This window comes from Lethenteron reissneri, chromosome 70, assembly GCF_015708825.2.
Source record: "Lethenteron reissneri isolate LAM-NWPU_2019-01 chromosome 70, ASM1570882v1, whole genome shotgun sequence".
In the NCBI taxonomy this organism is placed as follows: Eukaryota; Metazoa; Chordata; class Hyperoartia; order Petromyzontiformes; family Petromyzontidae; genus Lethenteron; species Lethenteron reissneri.
Genome location: NC_083848.1, coordinates 1,987,558 through 1,994,266, shown reverse-complemented (window position 1 = coordinate 1,994,266; position 6,709 = coordinate 1,987,558).

Below are 6,709 nucleotides of genomic sequence, written 5' to 3'. Positions count from 1 at the left end.
TTTGATTTCTCGCCGCGTTATTTTGCCCGTGCGGTGCGCGTGTCCGGAGTGACGGCTGTGGCGGAGGTCGCTGGTAGACTGGGGGAGGGGGGGGTGTAAAACGTTGTACGGAATGCACACGGTGGCGTGCGTGCGTGTGTGTGTGCGTGCGAGCGTGTGTGCAAGCGTGCGTGTGTGCGAGCGTGCGTGTGCTTGCGTGCGAGCGTGTGTGTGCGTGCGTGTGAGCGTGTGTGTGCGTGCGTGCGTGCATGTGTGCGAGCGCGTATGTGTGCGAGCGCGTGTGTGTGTGTGCACGTGCGCGTGCGTGCATGTGTGCGTGCATGTGTGCGAGTGCGTGCGTGTGTGCGATCAAGGTAGTATCCAGAGCTGCAGTGTAGGGAGATGGGTGAGGCGTGGGGAGGTGTGTGTGGTATATGCTTGATGCGTGGTGTCTGCCGGTGAGATTAATTGAGCCCCCCCGGCTTTCACAACGTTGGGTGCAAGCAGCGGCAGCAGCAGCGGCGAGCGAAAGCCGCGTTAGGAGGGCGGGGAGGAGAGAAGCAGGGAAGAAAAAAAAACCCTCCCACCACCAAAACGACTACAACAACAAAAACTCATCGCGGCTAGCGGCGTAACGGACGTCCGGTTCGTTACCAAGCGTTCCGAATATCACTACGAGACATTCTAGATTTGAAGCTTTCGTGACTGCAAGGATTCATATTCTTAGGTTTTTTCGGTAAAGTCACGTAGGTAAAACATTAAAATTAATAAAAGTTAAATAAAATAAAAATCACGACGTTTACGGAAGCAACACAAGCTTCCGTCTTCAGGTGGAACCGTCACAGCCCGACAGCTGTATCAAGTAAATGAGACATCTCCTTTACCAGTGGCAAAATATAGTAGTAGATTTTTACCCTTTCAACTGGTACAAAAACTGACACCTTTGTACAAGGCATCATGTTTGCAATAACCACAACACAAGCAGTCAAAATGCAAACAAAAAGAAACAACTCTGATAATGATAAAGTACCCCTTTTGGCGTCATCTGGTCCAACACCAATGGAGACTAGGCTCTAAGAAAAGCTGTCTCGGGTGTGGACCTAATCAACTTCAAGGACAGTGCATATCATTATCATCATCAGAGTTGTTTCTTTTTGTTTGCATTTTGACTACTTGTGTTGTGGTTATTGCAAACATGATGCCTTGTATCAAGGTGTCAGTTGTTGTACCAGTTGAAAGGGTAAAAACCTATCACTATGTTCCGAATATCATCGGTGTGCGTTGCTGCGCGCGTGTCCCTTTGTGTTGGTTGTTATTGTTTTAAAGTTGGCTTTGAGCGGGAGGTGGGGCAGGTGCAGAGGTCGCAAACGGGTTTTGATTCCTTACCCGTACCCGGCCGCACCAGGGTCGCAAATGGCTACCCGTACCCGGCCGGGTACGGGTAGCCGTTCCCTACCCGTACCCGTACCCTACCCGAAATGAGTGACAAACGGTTACTCACAAGTGACTCGCGGCCTCCCCGTACCCGGCCGCACCAGGGTCGCAAACGGCTACCCGTACCTGGCCGGGTACGGGTAGGGTACGGGTATCGGGTACCCGGTTGCGACCTCTGGGCAGGCGGTGGGGTGCGTGGGGATTGGCGATCGTGGACAAATGTTTCGTTGCCGCGTTTGTCTGACATAGGTCAGTGTGTCGAAGCTTCGAGGGGGGGGCACGCGCGTGCGTGCGTGTGTGTGCGCGTGTGTGTGCGCGTGTGTGGTGTGTGCGTGCGTGTCTAAGGTTAAAAGGTTGCGGGGGAACTGCGGCGCAGCGGTTAGCGCTACGCCGCGCTACGAACCCTCTCCCCTCGGTCGACAACCCCGTGGCTGTGTGCGGTGAACATCGCCACGAGGTGAGGCAAAGGCGGCTGGGGGCACGGCGCTGGCCACCCACCCTCCCCCCACCCCCCGGCCCTCTCGTGTGCCACAGTGCCGGCCTTCACCGCTGCTGCTGCTGCTGCTGCTGTAACAGCACTTTGCCTCACTCCCACAGCGAATCTGTGATCTGTTGGGGGGGGGGAGGGTGTCGGGGGGGGAAGCCTTTGGATCGGTGGTCAAAGGTAACAGGTCGAACGGAACAAGTGAAACGATGGCGCTGATGCGTGCGGGGGGTGGGGAGCGATGTCCACAACCCTGGGGGTCGCAACTGCTTTTGAGCGGAGGGGGGGGGGGGTGTTGTAGGTTGAGAGACGGGGGGGGTTTGCCTCCTCCGCCACCATCGCCGCGATCGAGCAAACTCCGGTGGTCGTCCTCGTCGCGGGACGAGCACGGCGGCTCTCCCCGGGGCGGCCGTCTGGAACGCTCTCTCCCTTCCGACGCGAGGAAGCCAACCGGAGAGCCGTGTGTGTTGTGTGCGCGCCGTTGAATCATCCAGAGCAAGTGGTTCCCGTGACGTTAACGGCGGCATTTTGCCCTCCCTTGTGTTCTCAATCGTACGTTTTTTTCCCCCTTGAATACGACATGAATAAGCAAGCGGTACATTTGCGTTTCGGCCATTCGCCGCCCCGAACAAATTTGAGAAAAAAGTGGCATCACGCGCGCTCCCAGCCGGGCAGAGTGGTGCCCAGAGGTCGCAACCGGGTACCCCATACCCGTACCCTACCCGATACCCGTACCCTACCCGGTACCCGTACCCTACCCGATACCCGGCTACCCGTACCCTACCCGATACCCGTACCCTACCCGGTACCCGGCTACCCGTACCCTACCCGATACCCGGCTACCCGTACCCTACCCGGTACCCGTACCCTACCCGGCTACCCTACCCGGTACCCGTACCCTACCCGATACCCGGCTACCCTACCCGATACCCGGCTACCCGTACCCTACCCGATACCCGATACCCGATACCCGTACCCTACCCGATACCTGGCTACCCGTACCCGATACCCGTACCCTACCCGATACCCGGCTACCTGATACTCGTACCCTACCCAGTACCCGGCTACCCGATACCCGTACCCTACCCGATACCCGTACCCTACCCGATACCCGGCTACCCAGCCGGGTACGGGTAGACCGTGAGTCACTGGTGAGTCACCGTTTGTCACTCATTTCCCAACGTCTTGTCTCTTCTCACAATTCAAGTTCCTAGAATCAACCCACCCGCGCCTGCAACATGGCTTCATCCCAGAGGTCGCAATCAGGTACCCTATACCCGTACCCGGTCGGGTAGGGTACGGGTACCCGTTTGCGACCCTGGTGCGGCCGGGTACGGCCAGGTATGGGTACCCGTTTGCGACCCTGGGTGTACGGGTAAGGAATCAAAACCCGTTTGCGACCTCTGGTGATGCCCCCACCCCAGGTTCATGAGAGAGAACCACCGCTCCAGAAGGACGACCTCAGCATCCCTCACGAGAGTCGCTGGTTTTGTGTTTAAGTTCGTCGCCCTGCCCCCCCACGCCCACGCCCTTCAAAAGTTCAGCGCGCTCTCAAACTCCGTCCGCAGAGGTCGCGGATCGAACGTGCCGTGCCGTGACGATGCCGTACAAGCTGCGTCCGGCGCGGTAAAGTGTCGCGTTGAGCGGCGATGATGTGGTTTTCCCCGCACGTGGTGTCGTGAACTACTCTCAAACCCTCTTCTTGGTTCTTTCGGTAAAGTCATCACGTAGAAGGGAAGTAATAAAATAATAAAAATAAAACACAATAAAATAATTCTCACGACGTTTCGGCCACAACGCAAGCAGCCGTCCTCAGGTCTTCGGGTGAGGACGGCTGCTTGTGGCCGAAACGTCGTGAGAATTATTTTATTGTGTTTTATTTTTATTATTTTATTACTTCCCTTCTACGTGACTTTATCGAAAGAACCAAGAAGATGAATCCCTGCAGTCACGAAAGCTTTAAATCGAAATATACTCTCAAACCCGTTTTTTATTTGAGCATGTGCAGGACCGGCTTGAGCTGCTGCTGCTGCTGTAGCAGTAGAGCCCTTTTTTTTTTTTCTTGAGAAGCGACCTCGCCACTAAATGCTGCTGGGTCAACGAAGTGGATTATCGCGTGGACATTTGGAGCAGCCGTATCTACTCCTGCCAACACGCGTTCGTTGCTTCTAAATGTGGAGGGAAAACCGGAGGGAATTCCACGCGGAGGGGGGGGGGAGACAGGTGAATGCTGAGGAGTTACGCCGCCGGGGAGGAGGCGGTGATTGTGGTGGTGATGACGACGGTGATGATGGTGGTGATGGTGACAGTGGCGGTGATGATGGCGGTGATTGCGGTGGTGATGATGGTGGTGATGGTGACAGTGGCGGTGATGATGGCGGTGATTGCGGTGGTGATGATGAGTGGTGATGATGACAGTGGCGGTGATGATGGCGGTGATTGCGGTGGTGATGATGAGTGGTGATGGCGGTGACGGTGTTTGCGGTGGTGATGGCGGTGATTGCGGCGGTGGTGATGACGATGGCGGTGGTGGTGACGATGGCGATGGCGGTGGTGGTGACGATGGCGTTGGTGATGACGGTGTTTGCGGTGGGGATGGCGGTGATTGCGGCGGTGGTGATGACGATGGCGGTGGTGGTGACGATGGCGTTGGTGATGACGGTGTTTGCGGTGGGGATGGCGGTGATTGCGGCGGTGGTGATGACGATGGCGGTGGTGGTGACGATGGCGGTGGTGGTGACGACGGCGTTTACGGTGGTGATGGCGGTGGTGGTCACGATGACGGTGATTGCGGTGGTGATGACGGTGGTTGCCGTGGTGATGACGGTGGTTGCCGTGGTGATGACGGTGGTTGCCGTGGTGATGACGGTGATTGTGGTGGTGAATGCGGTGAATACGATGATAGCGGTGGTGATGATGGCGGTGACGATAGCGGTGGTGATGATGGCGGTGACGATGGCGGCGGCGGTGACGATGGCTGTGGTGATGATGGTGGCGGAATGACGTTGACGGTGGCGGCAGTGACGATGGCGGCGGTGGTGATGACGGTGGTGATGACTGGCGATGACGGTCCGATGGTGATGGCGGTGATGACGGAGCTGGTGATAGCGGCGGCGGCGGTGACGACGGCGATGGTGGCAGCGGCGGTGGCCGTTACCGAGAGGCCGCTGTGTGTGATGTGGCCACGTGTGCGAAACGAACCACAGTCGTTTCAGGAGGACGGAATCAAGCGATGAGTGCGTGCGGATGTCTCGTGGGGTCGAGAGGGGGGGGGGGGGGCAACTCGTCGTGTTCCAGGACCGCGTGCGCGCGTTCGAAGCTTCGCGTTTGTGGAAATGCCAAATTGTCGTGGGCTAGTGCGTGTTTCTTTGTCACCATTATTTCTATGCAACAAGAAAGCGCGCACGCGTTTGTTATGAGTCTAGTGATGATATCGTCACCCTCCCCCCCCCCCTCGTTATTTTTGTTCATTTTAAATGTCTACCTGCCCCCACACCGCGTCACTTTAATCGTGTCATCTGTATAGTTTTATTTTAAATTATTTATTTAAACTCCCCCTGTCCGTGTATATATAAGTTTCATTTAGGTTTGCGTAACTTAAGACTCGTGGTGGGTGGGTGCGGGTGGGTGGGGATGTAGTGGGGGGGAGGTAGTGGTGGGGTGATGGTGATGGTGGGGGGGGCTATGTCTTTAATTTCCCACCCGATCAATCCGCGCGTACTACTACTACTCTGCTTAACTCGCTCTGAAAAAGAAAAGAAAACCTCCATCCCTTGCGTGTCGCTGGTTACATGTTGTGAACATCGGAGGAGTAGGAGGGGAAATTGAAGGGGCCGTCTTTTCGTCGTCCGTGCAACGCTCTCAGCTGTCGCCAACGACATTGAACGCTGATTGATGATGAGCGAAAGGTCGTAATCGTCGCGATGATTACGATGATTACGATGATTATGATGATGATGATTATTGTTGTTGTGTGGTGACGTTGAATAACTCTTCTCAGCTCTGCAACAAGATTTCAAACGTTTCCACCTCGCGTAATATGGGAGGGGGAGCTTTTATTAGGGGGTGAGATCGTGTAAAAATATTCATGCTTTGTGTTGTTAAACCCACTACGACATTTATAATTCGTTACTAGTACAGCACTAACCGGTTGCTGTGTGTTGGAGAGTTAAACCCACTACAACATTTACAATTCGTTAGTAGTACAGCACTAACTGGTTGCTGTGTGTTGGAGAGTTAAACCCACTACTACATTTACAATTCGTTACTAGTACAGCACTAACCGGTTGCTGTGTGTTGGAGAGTTAAACCCGCTACAACATTTACAATTCGTTACTAGTACAGCACTAACCGGTTGCTGTGTGTTGGAGAGTTAAACCCACTACAACATTTACAATTCGTTACTAGTACAGCACTAACCGGTTGCTGTGTGTTGGAGAGTTAAACCCACTACAACATTTACAATTCGTTACTAGTACAGCACTAACCGGTTGCTGTGTGTTGGAGAGTTAAACCCACTACGACATTTACAATTCGTTACTAGTACAGCACTAACCGGTTGCTGTGTGTTGGAGAGTTAAACCCACTACAACATTTACAATTCGTTACTAGTACAGCACTAACCAGTTGCTGTGTGTTGGAGAGTTAAACCCACTACGACATTTACAATTCGTTACTAGTACAGCACTAACCAAGCCACAAATGGCATGTTCTGTTCACGTGACAAACCTTACTGATGGGCTGTGTCGGGTGGTGGCGGGTTTAACGACACATTAATATATTTAAGCGATCTAACCCAAAAGAAACCTTCTT